At 39.6% G+C, this 15644-nt stretch overlaps 1 protein-coding gene across 1 annotated transcript in view; it reads right to left on the reverse strand.

Annotated features, from left to right (window-relative positions):
- DNMBP (dynamin binding protein) overlaps positions 1 to 15644 on the reverse strand; it is a 112852-nt gene that overhangs the window by 82073 nt on the left and 15135 nt on the right. The window contains exon 2 of the mRNA XM_025918095.2: positions 9561 to 9696. The gene's annotated coding sequence lies outside the window, so the exon portion shown is untranslated. The remainder of the gene's footprint in view (positions 1 to 9560; positions 9697 to 15644) is intronic.

Genomic DNA, 15644 nt, shown 5'->3' on the forward strand with positions numbered 1-15644 from the left:
CCCCGTGCTGCCAGTGCAGAGCCTGTGTGGGATTTTCTCTCTCTCCCTCTCTGCCCCTTCCCCCCGCTCAAAATAAATAAACTTAAAAAAATCGTTTTAATGTTTAAGATGGTAAATCTTAGGTTATATATACATTTACCACAGTAAAAAAGAGTTTTTAAAACGTATGTCATAGAAGGGAGAGAAGGCTTGGGGAACTTCGGTAATTTTTAATAAGTAACATATCTGCAAGTCTGAACGTATTACTGAAAAAAAATCCTGAGATCACAAACTATAAACTTTTACCCTGATACCGATATCACACAGCTTAATAAGTAATTTCCAAACCAGCCTTTTGAGGAAAGAGCTGAGCCTGGTACAGATTGAGGACACTGAACAATAAGTGTGTGCTGAGGGTCTGCCATTTCCCTCCTGGGCCTGTCCTCCACCTTCCTCCACCCTGCACCCTGTGCTGTGCTCCTCAGAGCTGACCCACAAGAACCGCAGCAAGGTGCTCCCTTGCCTCTGGCTTCCAGTTGGGTTCAGCCAACGGGTGGCATAGCAGAAGAGCTGACGGTAGAAGGACAGAGAAGTCGGGGTGTTTATTCCCCGGGCTCCTTCCCTGCTGGGCTATCAGTTGGCTCCCGGTTCCCTGCCCCTTCAGGCCTGGGGTGGCTCTTCTGCAAGCCTGGGGTTGTTATTTTCCCCACACCTGTCCATTCCATTCGAAGAAGAACCTCCTCAAATGATCCACCTTCGGCGTGCCTTCCATATTTTGCTAGGCCCCTGATGGATACATGCCCAAAGGAATTTTCAGGATTTCTGAGAAATGTGCATGAAAAAAAATGGGGACAAAGAATCCACAAAACTATAAAATTGGTTTCCTAAATCTACCATTCTAAATCCAGATGAGAGAGAAGAGCTAGAGATGCAAATTTTGCAACCTTTAAAAAATATGAATAAAATTATTAATGCCTGGATTACTCCACTAAAAAAATAGCCTCACTTTTGATGGATCTCGTGCGTGGGACCCAGACTCTAAATTCTTGTTTCAAAATTCCGAGCCATCTGTTTTACCATTAGGAAGGTAGGATACAATGTAGGAGAGTTTTGAAAATGTATTCTTTCAGAAAGCACTAGTGACACTTTGATTTCCCAATTCATAGTGTAAGTCTAAACTCTGGGATTCCAAAACAAAATTTCTGAAGAGGTTTCCTAAACGAAGGACTGCTGTTTCTCCTTTCTTGTTTCATGTTTGGTCCTGCAAGGGGGGAGCCCTGGAGCAGGTACATCTTTGCCTACCTGACAAAAGCTGGGGAAGGGGGCCTCTTTGTGGGGACTCTCCAGTATAGGTTCCTTCAAAGGAATATGCTTTCATGAGCATGTGAGAATTTCTTTATGTCTTGAAACTGACTTTCTCAAAAATATTACCTTTTGGGAATGGAAATCCATTTTAAAAATTTTAATAGCGCAATGAGAAATAATATTTAATTTCAAAAAGCAATTGTGGAGGGCACCTGGATGGCTCAGTGGGTTGAGTGTCCAACTCTTGATTTTGGCTCAGGTCATGATCGCAGGGTTGTGGGATTGAGCCCTGTGTTGGGCTCCATGCTGAGTATGGAGTCTGCTTAAGATTCTCTCTCTCTTTCTCTCTCTCTCTCTCTCTCTCTCTCTCTCTCTCTCTCTGCCCCTCTCCCCCACTCGTGTGCTCTCTCTCAAATTAAAAAAAGAAAAAAGACAATTGTGCAGTTGTCTTATTCTTAAAAATACAGGGATAAAAAGAATAGTCTCTTTGCTTTGTGTGAAAGGATCAGAGGTGTCAGAAAATGAAGTTCTTCCTTTCAGGAAGGAAATGAGAGAAGCTAGGGAAGCAGCATTTCCCCTTCTGGTTTATGTCACCGGAGTTCATTTTGGACAGAAGGTCAACAGTCACTGCCAGGTGACTACTCAGAGAACTAGCAACAGATGAGGAGGGAAAGTAGAACCCATCTTGATCATGGCATCCCCCACGAGGCTGAGTAACACAGTCAGGGCCAACCTGTCCTCCTTCAACCTCCTTCTGCCTACTGCTCTTCTGATGACAAGAGCACTGACTCACAACATATACTTTGGTTAAACAAGCTGTGCAATGTCGGACTCCTAGGAAAAAATGAAAAACCTGTTCTGACTTAGATGGAATGATCAGAGTAATGAAGGTAGGAAAGGAATCTACTAGTATAAACTGTCTTACAATTTACATTACATTTGCTTATTTCAAACTGGTCCCAAGCTGGAAGGCAGCAACCTCAGCAGATGGACAGGATATATATCTGACTTTCTGCCAATCATGGAAGGGCCCTTCAGTCCCCTTCAGGGTTTAAACCAAACACTTCTCATCTAAAATAAAGTAGAGGCCAAAAAATATTTTGTAAAAATTCGCTTATATGTCTCTACATCAATTTTGTCTTTTTGACAAAATTGCACCGGTGGAGGAAGGTCCCAAAATTACTAGTTCAGGGCCTATCAAGGTTGAGGATATTTGCATTAAAGAAATATTTTCAGATGGGTCGACCTAAGAGTTCCTTAAGTACCTTTCAGGTACACATTTCTTAAATCATGCATGAATCTCAATTATGGGTGGAAATTTAAGAACTGCTGACACATGAGTAAATACATTGGACATGTCTGAGCTAAGCAGCTTAGTGATACATTAAAATTCACAACCCCACTAGGTTGTGGGTGTAATAAATGCCCAGATAAAACATCCCTTAGCAGTTGCAGAAGTGCAGATGAAGGTGACACTATAAAATGAAACTTTAGGGTGAGGCCACAGATAACCACAAACATGTGAAGACAGGCAGTTTGTAGGGCTGTTTCCAGGGAACGCCAAGAAAATGTAACCCAGTGTTCCAAACTGTGAGGATAAATGTTACAAAGATCTGCAAGGTAGGCATCTTGTTTCTTTCCCTTATCTGTTTCTAGGGCAAGCTAGTTCTGCGCTAAAGAAAAAGGTTTAAAAAGACATGAAGAGTTTCTCTACCCTTCAGCCTACTTTATAAAATACTCTTGATATTTTAGAAGGAAGAATCAGGAAAGCAATTCTGAAAACGAAAGATTCTGAGGAAGAAAACTAGGAAAGAAAAACTGTCCAACTGGAGTTAAACATAGCTGAGACCATTCTTAGGGTGGGTGATTTAGGTTCTCTCAAAGAGCACCACTATCCAAGCACCATGGAAAACAGGAACCAGCAGCTTTATACAAGCAAATAACAAAAACTAACACTTGGGGTGCCTGGGTGGCTCAGTCGGTTCAGCAGCTGACTCTTGATTTCAGTTCAGGTCATGATCCCAGAGTCATGGGATCAACACTGCGTCGGGCTCCACAGTGGGACCTGCTTAAGATTCTCTCTCTCTCTGTCTCCCTCTCCCCTTCTCCCTCTCCCCGCTCATGGGCACTCTCTCTCTAAAAAAATTTTTTAATTAAATCTTAAAAAAAAAAACCCACACACTTGCCATTTGTAGAAACTAGAGCCACTATACTTGAAAGGAAAATGTATATATGGAACCTTCTGGTAATTTCTATTTAAGATGAACCAGAGAGTAACGGCCAAGGCATGGCAAACCCAATGAATGACTGATTCCTCGGTGTCAACCAGAAGGATTTAATGTCCTAAATCAGGATGTTTGAACGTAAAATTCAACAGTAAAAGGGTTCATCGTGTGTGAAAAGATCTCTGACAAGAGCAGAGGGAGCAGTGGTAGGATATGTAAAGAAAATAACGTATCTATATGGAAACCCTATATGGAAATCTGGGAGTGACGCATAAATAGTAGCTAGGATAAGATAAAAAGAGAACAAAACAGGTGGGAGATTTGTATGACAGACTGCCATGACAGATAGAAAACTAAGATGACATTTTAATAATAAGATTACAGATTTGCTACAGAAAATAACAATTGTGTTTGGTAGTTGAGATAAGCTGGAATGCTAGTTTTCTAACAAAGAGCAAATGCACACAATCATAGAGCAATTAATTAGCTTTGTCCTAGAGATTGCATGGGGTCTTTTGCTGCGCCTTCTGGGCAGCTAGCATGTCTGTGATAGTTGTGATTCCTGCCAAAAGAAACGAAGGGCATAGTTCAGGACTTTGCCTCGGTCGTGCGTACTGTTTTGTTCTGCCCTTTTAAAAAAAAAAACAAAAAAACATGAATAAGTGAGTTTTATCAAATGGTTTTTTCTGTATCTACTGACAAATGTTTTTAGACAATCGTGTTTTTTCTCCTTTATTCTGTTAATATGGCAAATTAAAATGATTTTCAAATGTTAAATCACCCTTGCATTCCTGGAATAAACCCTATTTGCTTATGATGTATTATTCTTTTTTTTTTTAAGTTTATTTTTTTAGTAATCTCTATACCCAACATGGGCTTGAACTCACAATCCTGAGATCAAGAGTGGCACACTGGGCCAGCCAGGTGCCCCTATTATTCTTTTTATGTAGTGCAAATTTCAGTTTGCTACTATTTTGTTGAAGATTTTATACCTATGCTCCCAAAGGGATATTGGTCTCTAATCTTTTCGTTAAATGTCTTTGTCAGATTTGTGTATAAGGGATAGGCTTGCCGCAGAAAGAACTGGGAAGTGCTCCTTTCTCCTCTATTTTCTGAAAAAAATCTATGTTAAGACTGGTATTGTTTCAACCTTACATATTTGATAGAATTATCGGTAAAATAACCTGGGCCTGTAGAACATCAAGGAAAGGTTTTCAATTAAATATTCAATATTTTTATCAGATATACGGCTATTGAAAATTTATATTCTTGTCTCAGTTTTAGTAAGTTGTATTTTTCAAGAAAGTGCCCATTTAATCTAAGCTATCAAATTTACTGGCATAAAGTTGTTCATAATATTCCTTTATTGACCTATTTTTTTTTTTAATTTTTTTTTCAACGTTTATTTATTTTTTTGGGGACAGAGAGAGACAGAGCATGAACGGGGGAGGGGCAGAGAGAGAGGGAGACACAGAATCGGAAACAGGCTCCAGGCTCTGAGCCATCAGCCCAGAGCCTGACGCGGGGCTCAAACTCACGGACCGCGAGATCGTGACCTGGCTGAAGTCAGACGCTTAACCGACTGCGCCACCCAGGCGCCCCCCTTTATTGACCTTTTAATATCTGTATGATCTGTAATGATATTGGAAAATTTCGCTTTCTCTTTTTTTCTTAGTCTTGCTAGAAGATTATCAATTTTATTGATCTTTTCAAAGAATCAACTTTTGACATTGTTAAATATCTCTATTGTTTGTTTTCTATTTCACTGATTTCTTCTTTCTTTGTTATTTCCCTCCTTCAACCTTACATTTAATTAGTTCTTTTTTTCTCATTCCTGTGAAAACTTAGATAACAGATTTTAAATCCTTCTTCATTTTAAATATAAGCATCTAAAGCTACAACTTTCCCTCTAAACACTGCTTTCGCTGCATCCCACAGATTCTGATATGATGCTTTCATTTTCATTCAACCAAAAATATTTTCCAATTTCCCATATGATTTGTTCTTTTAACTATGGATTATTTAGGGGTGCATTGTTTACTTTCCAAATACTCCAAATACCCAGAGATCTTTCTGTTATTAACTTCCAGTTTAATTCTGCTGTGGTAGGAAAACATACTCTGTATTATTTAAAATTTACCGAGATGTTTATGGCCCAGCATATGGTCTATCTTAGTGAGTGCTCTATCCACACTTGAAAATAATGTACATTCTGCAGTTGTTGAGAATAGTGTTCTATAAATGTCAGTTAGGTTAAGGTGATTGATGGCAGCATTCACATCATAAATATCCTTGTTGATTTTTATCTATGTGCTCTGTCAATACTGAGAAAGGGGAATTAAACCCCTAACTCTTATTGGGATTTGTTTTTCTCTTTAATTCTGTTAGTTTTTCTTCATGTATTTTAAAGTTCTGTTATTAGCGCATTTCGAATTTTTCAGTCATTTTGATGAATTGACTTTTATCATAACAACATATCCCTCTTTATCTTGTTAATACTTCTTAAAGTCTACTTTCTTTGACATTAATATAGCCATGTCAGCTTTTTCCATACTGTTTACATGGTTTATATTTTTCTTTTTTTTTTTACTTCCAACATATCTATGCTTTTATATTTAAAGTACCTCTCTTTTTTCTTCCAGCTTTATGAAGATATAATTGACATATGACATTGTATAATTGACATATGACATTGTGTATATGATGTGATTTCATACATGTGTATATTGCAATATGATTACCACAATACGATTAGTTAAGACATCCATCATCTCACAAAATTAGAATTTTTGTGTGAGAACACTGAAAACCTACTCTTTTAGCAATTTTCAAGTATACTATACAGTACTATTAACTATAGTCACCATCTTGTATATTAGATCCCAGAACTTATTCATTTTATAAGTGGAAGTTTGTACTCTTTGACCAATATTCCCCCATTTCTCCCATCCCTCAGCCCCCAGCAATCATCATTCAACTCTGTTTCTATGAGTTTGGCCTTTTTTAGATTCCATATATAAGTGAATTCACACAGTATTTGTCTTTCTCTGACTTATTTCTCAAATGCCTCTCTTTTAAACAGTTAATTGATAAGTCTGATCATTTATACTTTTAAATTAACATATTTAGATTATTTACATTTAGTGTTATTGGTATGGCAATTCTTTTCTACTTGTCCCATTGGTTTGTTCCTTCTTTCCTGCAACATTGTGAGCTAGTCAAATATTTTTTAGTATTCCATTTCATTTCCTCTATTGGCTTCTGAGCTATACCTCTGGATTTCTCAAGTGGTTGCTCTAGGGAGTACAATATGCATCTACTTAGAATTAATATTATACCACTTTATATACACTGTATAAACTGTACAACAGTATAATTCCATTTACCACTCCATCCTGTACCTTGTATTATTTCTATCATATATATTACCTCTACATATTTGTGGTAGCCTTAAAGTATCTCCACAAATTTTTAGATACTGCTCCCTTCAAAGAGAGGAGCATAGTTCCTTTCCTCTTAATTGTGGGCTTTGCTAGTGACTCATTTCTAAACTACAGAATGTGGTGGTGGCGACAGTATGTGATTTCCAAGACTAATTCGTGAGGACACTCAGGCAGCCTTATGGAGAGGCTCACATGATGAATAATGAGGCCTCCTGCCAATAGCTATTTGAGATCTTATAAGGAGAGCTGAGAGCCCCAGTCAAGATTTCAGATCAGTACAGCCCCAGACAATATCTTGGTGGCAATTCATGACAGACTCTGAACCAGAAACATCCAGTTAAGCCACTCTTGAATTCCCAACCCACAGAAACTGTAAGACAATAAATGCTTATTGTGTTAAGCCATTAATTTTGGAGAAGATCTGTTACACGGCAATAAATAATTGGTACAATTATTATAAACCCTGATAATACAATGCCATTTTTGTTATAAATAATCAGTTGTCCTTTAAATAAAGAAGGAAAAGTCTTTCACATTTGCCTATATAATTACCATTTCTAGTGCTCTTTATTCCTTTCTACAGATCTGAGTTTCTTTCAGGTATCATCTCCCTTCAGCCTAAAGAACATCCATTAGCATTTGTTGCAATATTAAGTCTCCGGGCAACAAATTCTCTCAGCTTTAGTTTATTTGAAAATGTTTTTATTTCACTTCCATTTCTGGAAGGTATTTTTGCTTAGTATAATATTTTGGATTGACAGTTTTGTTTTTCTTTTTTCAAACTTTAGAGATGTTGTTCCACTGTCTTCTGCCAATTTCAGATAAGAAGTCAGCTATCATTATTACTTTTGTTCTCTGTACATATCTTTTTACTTTGACTACTCTTAAGATTTTTGGGACGCCTGGGTGGCTTGGTGGGTTAAGTGTCCGACTTCGGCTCAGGTCATGATCTCACGGTCCGTGAGTTTGAGCCCCGCGTCAGGCTCTGTGCTGACAGCTCAGAGCCTGCAGCCTGTTTCAGATTCTGTGTCTCCCTCTCTCTCTGCCCCTCCCCTGTTCATGCTCTGTCTCTTTCTGTCTCAAAAATAAATAAACGTTAAAAAAAAAATTTTTTTTTAAAGATTTTTGTTTTTATCTTCGGTTTTCAGCAGGTGCGTACAATGTTCTCAGGTGTTGTTTCCTTCATATTTACTGTCTGAGGTTCACTGAGGTTTTGGGACTTGTGGGTTGATGTCTGTCACTAAATTTAGGGAAATTGTGGTCATTATTTCTTCACATGTTTCTTCCTCGTCTTTCCTCCTATCTTTATGGGACTCCAATTAGATATATGTTAAACTACTTGATATTGCCTCACAGTCACTACAGCTTTGTTATCCCCTAGCTCCAATCTTTTTGCTCTTGGCTATTCAGTTTAGATTCAGTTTATTTAGTGCATTGGACTCTTTCTTCTGCATGTCTCTCCTGCTCTCATGAATCCATCCAGTTAATCTTTATTTTAGCTATTGTACTTTTCCATCTGGAAATCTAGAATTTCCACTTGGCTCTTTTTAATAGTTCCATTTCTCTGCCAGTGTTCCCCATATATTCATTAATTATGTCCATCTTTTCTTTTAAATATCTGAACACATTTGTATCAGCTGCTTTAAATTCCTTGTGTGCTAAATCCATCACCTGGACCATCATAGGATGTGTTGTATGTTTTCTCCATAGGATGGGTCACATTTTTGCTTGTCATAGTTTCACTTCTTTGTGCTTTTGTAATTTTTATTGTATGCTAAGTATGGTGGATGATATGTTGTACACAGTCTGGATTATGTTGTGTTCCTTTAATGGGTGTTGAATTTTGGTTTGACAAGCAGTTAAATTACTGGCAGTTCCTCTTGATCCTGATAGGTTTGGTTTTATGCCATGTCAGGTGGGTTTATTTTGGTTCTGTCCCTAGTCTTAAGGTACAGCCTTTACTCTAGGGTATTTTTTTTTAAGTTTATGTATTTATTGAGGGGGAGGGGGAAGGGGCAGAAAGAGAAGGAGAGAGAGAGAATCCCAAGCAGGCTCCAGACCATCAATGCAGAGCCTGATGCAGAGCCTGAACTCACGAATCATGAGCTCACGACCTGAGCCAAAGTCGAATGCTTAACGGACTGAGCCACCAGGTGCCCCTACTATAGGGTATTGTACTCACTCCTAAAGTTGTCCTATCTGGGATCCCAAATTCATCTTAAATGCTCATCAAGTTCTCTCACTCTGGCTGGACTAGAACACCAACATTTCTGAGCACTGTGCACCCTCAGGTGTCTTTGTTCACTTCTCAGCCCCACAGCAGCCATTCCGCATCAGGTCTCACAGAGTCTTCCCTGTGCATGCCCAACCTGACCCTTGGCCAAGGAACTGAGGTAAATACCCAAGCAGATTCCTGCCCCCTACACCTATATGCTGCTCCCTCTCCTCCTGTACCCTGTTCTACAATTCAGCCCTTTTGGTAGCCCTAAACTCTGAGTTCTTCCTCCTCTGTTCAGGGAGCCCATTGCTCTCACTTGAGTGCCACCTCCCTGGGCTGTAATTGGGAAAATGTTCCCAGGCAAAGAGCCCGGGTGAATACGGGACTCACCTGGTGTTTCCTTTCTTTCCAGGATCACAGACCAGCGCTGCCTATTGCCTGATGCCTGAAAACAGCTGCCTCCTGTGTTTTCCCAGTTTTAGAGTTGTTTACAGTGAGAATATAAGTCTGATACCGGTTTTTCCATCTAGGAGAGAAAGGACAGAAGCGTTTCATAGCATTTTGTATTCGCAAATGTTTCATATTAAACTTCTTGAGTTCATAGAGTACCTTTTTTTTTAACTCTACATTTTAAACTCTCTGAATTTTGTATACGTGAATAGTAGGATTTTCCATAATATTAGGAAGCAACCACTGTAGCCTAAAGATACAGCTCCCCCTCCAGTTTTCTACTGTGTAGATCCAGGAATCTCTCTGATACTACTGGGTGCAGGGAAGGAAGGACTCCAATGATACCTAAAATTAAAGTTGCCAACAACCAGGTGGAAGAGAACTTGGGATAGGTAAAATATGACTTAGATAAATAAATATTTACTGTCTTTACACCATAGTGCTGTGACTTAAAATTGATAGCAGTAACACAGAAAACTAGTATTGTGAATCAATGGAGCACCATAATTCACAATTTGTTCCAATCCTCTAACAACATCTTTGACACCTTTTAGTCATTTCTATACCCATGTCTATTCGCTTCTGTATTCATGCCTTGTCCAGCTATTTCTTGTTTTTTTTTATAATTTTTTTAATGTTTATTTATTTTTGAGACAGAGAGAGACAGAGCATGAACAGGGGAGGAGCAGACAGAGAGGGAGACACAGAATCTGAAGCGGGCTCCAGGCTCTGAGCTGTCAACACAGAGCCCGACGTGGGGCTCGAACTCACGGACCATGAGATCATGACCTGAGCCGAAGTCGGACACTTAACCGACTGAGCCACCCAGGTGCCCCATTGTCCAGCTATTTCTTGTACTTATAATACTCTTGTTGATCAAATTGCTGTTCAAAATTCATCACCTTCTTGGGGCACCTGGGTGGCTCAGTCGGTTGAGCATCCGACTTCGGCTCAGGTCATGATCTCGCGGTCTGTGAGTTCGAGCCCCGCGTCGGGCTCTATGCTGACTGCTCAGAGCCTGGAGCCCGCTTCAGATTCTGTGTCTCCCTCTCTCTCTGCCCCTCCCCTGCTCATGCTCTGTCTCTCACTGTCTCAAAAATAAAAAAATAAAAATAAATTCATCACCTTCTTTATAACAGAATTACAGCTCCATACTCTTTGCTGTGTGACTATACAGTGCCTCCCACTGTGGGCAGAGTATAGTTGCCTGTCACATTTTTGTTGGACTGGCCATGTGACTTGCTTTGAGAGTGCCAATGTACAGAATATGAGCAGAAGCTTTACACCATATTGTATGATTTGATCTGTCCCCTTGTGCTCTAATACCCACCAAGAGAAGAACATGCCCTGGGAAGTTACTGCCTCTTCAGACAGGGCCCCAGAGGGAAGACAAGGGGAAAGAGACTTGAACCCAAATGAAAGCCTTTTGAATTCTACCTGGTCCAGCCTAGATTAGCCAAACTGTAGCCAGAGACCCATGAGAATGAAAGTAAATGGTTGTTGGTATAAACCACTGAGACTTTAAAATTATTTGTGGCACAGCCAAAAAAAAAAAAAAAATTAAATTAAAAACAGAAAAAAAGGACACAATATAGATGCTATATGTTTTGACTGGACCGGCTGGGCACCTCACTCTTCCATCAAACACACTTAACTCTTATCATCTAGATAAAATCCTGGTATCTTTTATGATCCAACTTAAATAATACCTCCTCTATGAAGCCTATAGGATTAGACCTTATCTCCTCTACACTCTACAGGGCAAAGAATCTTGTGTCTATTTTATTCATTGATATCAATCAAGCACCTAGAGCACTGCCTGGTACACAGAAGGCCCTCCATAAATATTTGCAGAATGGATGATATAACACACTAAACTGTTTTAAGTTCTATATCAAAATATATAGTCATGACATGATACTCTACATGGAAAACCCGACAGACTCCACCAAAAGTCTGCTAGAACTGATACATGAATTCAGCAAAGTTGCAGGGTACAAAATCAATATACAGAAATCGTTTGCATTTTTATACACCAATAATGAAGCAAAAGATAGAGAAATAAAGAATCTAATCCCATTCACAATTGCACCAAGAATCATAAAATACCTAGGAATAAACCTAACCAAAGATGTGAAAGATCTGTATGCTCAAAACTATAGAAAGCTTATGAAGGAAATTGAAAAAGATACAAAGAAATGGAAAAACATTCCATGCTCATGGATTGGAAGAATAAATATTGTTAAAATGTCAATACTACCCAAAGCAATCTACACATTCAATGCAACCCCAATCAATTTGCAAGGGCATTCTTCTCAAAGCTAGAACAAGCAATCCTAAGATTTGTATGGAACCACAAAAGACCCCGAATAGCCAAAGTAATATTGAAGAAGAAAACCAAAGTGGGAGGCATCACAATCTCAGACTTCAGCCTCTACTATAAAGCTGTAATCATTAAGACAGTATGGTATTGGCACAAAAACAGACACATAGACCAATGGAATAGAGACCCCAGAATTGGATCCACAATTGTATGGCCAACTAATCTTTGACAAAGCAGGAAAGAGTATCCAGTGGAAAAAAAGACAGTCTCTTTAACAAATGGTGCTGGGAGAACTGGAGAGCAACATGCAGAAGAATTAAACTAGACCACTTTCTTACAACATTCACAAAAATAAACTCAAAATGGATGAAGGACCTGAATATGAGACAGAAAACCATCAAAACCCTAGAGGAGAAAGCAGGAAAAAAACCTCTTTGACCTCAGCAACAGTAATTTCTTACATGACACATCTCCAAAGGCAAGGGAATTAAAAGCAAAAATGAGGGGCGCCTGGGTGGCGCAGTCAGTTAAGCGTCCGACTTCAGCCAGGTCACGATCTCGCACTCCGTGAGTTCGAGCCCCGCGTCGGGCTCTGGGCTGATGGCTCGGAGCCTGGAGCCTGTTTCCGATTCTGTGTCTCCCTCTCTCTCTGCCCCTCCCCCGTTCATGCTCTGTCTCTCTCTGTCCCCAAAATAAATAAACGTTGAAAAAAAAAATTAAAAAAAAATAAATAAATAAATAAATAAAAGCAAAAATGAACTACTGGGACCTCATGAAGATAAAAAGCTTCTGCACTGCAAAGGAATCAATCAACAAAATTAAAAGGCAACTGACGGAATGGGAAAAGATATTTGCAAATGACATACTGGATAAAGGGCTAGTATCCAAAATCTATAAAGAACTGACCAAACTCCACGCCCAAAAAACAATCCAGTGAAGAAATGGGCAAAAGACATGAATGGACACTTTTCTAAAGAAGACATCCAGATGGCCAACAGGTACATGAAAAGATGCTCAACATCACTCCTCATCAGGGAAATACAAATCAAAACCACAATGAGATACCACCTCACGCAGGTCAGAGTGGCTAAAATGAACAAATCAGGAGACTATAGATGCTGGCAAGGATGTGGAGAAACCGGAACCTTCTTGCACTGTTGGTGGGAATGCAAACTGGTGCAGCCGCTCTGGAAAACAGTGTGGAGGTTCCTCAAAAAATTAAAAATAGATCTACCCTATGACCCAGCAATACCACTGCTAGGAATTTAGCCAAGGGATATAGGAGTACTGATGCATAGGGGCACTTGTACCCCAATGTTTATAGCAGCACTTTCAACAATAGCCAAATTATGGAAAGAGCCTAAATGTCCATCAACTGACAAATGAATAAAGCAGATATGGTTTATATATACAATGGAATACTACTTGGCAATGAGAAAGAATGAAATCTGGTCATTTGTAGCAATGTGGATGGAACTGGTGGGTATTATGCTAAGTGAAATAAGTCAGGCAAAGAAAGACAGATACCATATGTTTTCACTCCTATGTGGATCCTGAGAAACTTAACAGAAGACCAGGTGGGAGGGGAAGGGGGAAAAAAAGTTATGGAGAGGGAGGGAGGCAAACCATAAGAGACTCTTTTTTTTTTTTTTTTTTAACGTTTATTATTGAGAGACAGAGAGACACAGAGTGTGAGCGGGGGAGGGGTAGAGAGAGGGGGAGACAGAATCTGAAGTAGGCTCCAGGCTCTGAGCTGTCAGCACAGAGCCCGATGCGGGGCTTGAACTCACAAACTGAGGGATCATGACCTGAGCCGAAGTCGGTCGCTTAACCAACTGAACCACCCAGACACCCCTAAGAGACTCTTAAATACTGAGAACAAACCGAGGGTTGATGGGGGGTGGGGGAGAGGGGAAAGTGTGTGATGGGCATTGAGGAGGGCACCTGTTGGGATGAGCACTGGGTGTTGTATGGAAACCAATCTGACAATAAATTATATTTAATAAAAAAAATATATATAGTCACATTCCCGATAATCATGCTATTCTTTCCCACAGAGCTCTATGGGATCTCACAGGCCTCACTTCCAGGTTAAGGAGGTTGGGCTTTTAGGTACTTGGAAGCATCTGGAATGTCTGAGTAGGCAAGCAGAGTGCTTAGAATCAGAATTGGTTGCAAGTGACTGAGTATCCCCAAATAAAGAGAAAAAGGTGATGTGTGTGTATGTACATATAAATTTTTTTAGATGAAGACAAAGGTAGTCTAAGAAAAATAATTCTGGTGGTTTCTCTTCATATTTTTTTTTAAGAAACAGGTTTATTAAGTTGTAATTCACATATATATAATTCATCCACTTAAAGTGTACAATTTAATGGATTTTAGTATATTCCCAGAGTTGCAACCTTCACTGTTATCAATTTTAGAACACTTTTTTTTTTTTTTAGAAAGAGACTAAGTGTGGGGGGGGGAAGGGGCGGGGGGGGGGGGAGAAGGAGGGAGGGAGGGAGGGAGAGAGAGAGAGAGAGAGAAAGAAAGAAAGAGAGAGACAGAATATCCCAGGGAGACTCCATGCTCAGGTCGGATCCTGATGCAGGACTCGATCCCCCAACGCTGGGATCATGACCTGAGCCAAAATCAAGAGTCAGATGCTCAACCAACTGAGCCACCCAGGAGCCCCCATCTTCATTATCTTAAAAAGAAACTCCATACTCATTAGCAGTCACTTCCTATTTCCCACCAACAGTCTTCCCACCCTCTCCACCCCACCTCCAGCCCTAGGCAACCAGTAATTTACACTCTGTAAATTGCTATTCTATAAATACTCTGTATAGATATGCCTCTTCTGGACATTTCATATAAATGGAATCATACAATATGTGGTCTTTTGTGACTGGTTTCATTCAGCATAACGTTCTCAAGGTCCTCTTGTCATTTTCAAATGTAGATATGATCCCGTTAAAACATATGTAATAATTAAGAGCACAGACTACAAAGTCAGACTGCCCAGATTTATTGATTTATTTATCTTTAAACTTTTTTTTTTAACGTTTATTTATTTTTGAGACAGAGAGAGACAGAGCATGAACGGGGGAGGGTCAGAGAGAGGGAGACACAGAATCTGAAACAGGCTCCAGGCTCTGAGCTGTCAGCACAGAGCCGACGCGGGGCGCGAACTCACAGACCGCGAGATCATGACCTGAGCCGAAGTCGGCCGCTTAACCTACTGAGCCACCCAGGCGCCCCACAGACTGCCCAGATTTATATCCTATCTCCATCCCCTATTAGAATTATATGATTTAAGGTGAGTTACTCAACATCCCTGTGCCTTAATCTCCTCATCTGTAAAATGGATATAATAACAGGACTTGCCTCACAGGGTCATAGTGAAATTGAAATGAGTTAATACGTAAAGCACTTAGAATAGTACCTTACACATAGTAACCATTATACAGATGTTGGCTGCTATTATTATTATTATCTGTGTTAAAGAGAAGGGGATCATGGATAAATATTCTTCTCAAAATCTTTTTCATAGCTTTGGGATATGTTTTGGTATATTGTAGGGTTGAAAGTGTCTCTGCAGGAAGAAATGGGGAATGACTGCTAATGAGTACAGAATTTCTTTTTTAGGGTGAAGCAAATGTTCTTGGATTAGATAGTGGTTATGGTTGCATAATTTATGAATACACTCCAAAAAAACA

This window comes from Puma concolor, chromosome D2 (genome assembly GCF_028749965.1).
Source record: "Puma concolor isolate L17-30 chromosome D2, mPumCon1.1.hap2, whole genome shotgun sequence".
Lineage (NCBI taxonomy): Eukaryota > Metazoa > Chordata > Mammalia > Carnivora > Felidae > Puma > Puma concolor.